The sequence below is a fragment of the Amaranthus tricolor genome, chromosome 7 (genome assembly GCF_026212465.1).
Source record: "Amaranthus tricolor cultivar Red isolate AtriRed21 chromosome 7, ASM2621246v1, whole genome shotgun sequence".
Lineage (NCBI taxonomy): Eukaryota > Viridiplantae > Streptophyta > Magnoliopsida > Caryophyllales > Amaranthaceae > Amaranthus > Amaranthus tricolor.
The window spans coordinates 12,128,756-12,129,860 of record NC_080053.1 but is presented as its reverse complement, the minus strand read 5'-3'; positions in this window follow the sequence as shown (position 1 = coordinate 12,129,860).

Genomic DNA, 1,105 nt, shown 5'->3' with positions numbered 1-1,105 from the left:
GCATAATGAGACATCATCAAATGCATACCAAATAGACAAAATTAAATACTTAGGGCATTATATCTCTGCCATGGGTGAGGAAACTAACCCTAGGAAGGTTGAAGCACTTATGAATTGGCCTTTTACAACTAATGTAAAGGAGCTTAGGAGTTTTCTAGGGCTTGCAGGTTACTACAAGAGGTTCATTAGAAGTTATGAAGAGAAAAGTAGACCTTTAAAAGACTTGCTCAAAAAGAGACAATACAACTGAATGATCCAGCTCAGAAGGCTTTTGTGACACTCAAACAGGCCTTGGTTAGTACCCTTGTCCTAGCTTTACCTGATTTCACTATGATTTTTGAGTTTTTGCAGTACAAAAACAAGAGCAGTATCTTATGAGCAATCATTTCATCATTAGAACTGCTCATAAAAGCCTTCAGTGGCTAATGCACAAAAGATTTCCACCCCTTTTCAATAGTTTTAGCTTGCTAAGTTGATGGGCTATGATTATGAATTTGCTATAAAAGTGGGAAGGAAAATGTGGCTGTTGAAGCCCTTTCTAGAGTCAAAGGAGCTGAAATCCTATGCCTTGCAATATCTTCAATATCATCTGATCTGGAAGACAAAATTAGAATAAGCTATGAAATGGATCCCCATATGATACATATCAGACAACACCTAAATGATGGAATGGAGGTCAAACACTACACAGCAAGAGATCCTGATGCAGATTTAAGGAAGGCTATTATGGCATGGCACCATGCTAGTATAGAAGCTGGACATTTAGGGAGGGATGTTACTGTTATGAGAATAAAAAGGATTTTCTATTTGGAAACATATAGTGAAGGACATCAAGAAATATATCAGAGAATGTTTTGTGTATCAAGCTGCCATGAATGAGTTGGTGGCTTACCCTTGTCTTCTCCAGCCTATCCCCATTCCTACAGAGGTATGGCAAGATATCTCCATGGCTTTATTACTGGATTACCCAAATCTTGTGGCAAAGATGTTATCTTTGTGGTTAAAGGTAGACTTAGCAAAAGTGTTCACTTTATGGCTTTAAGCCACCCTTTTATTGCATTACATGAAAGCTCAAAGCTACTTAGACAATGTCTTCAAGCTACAT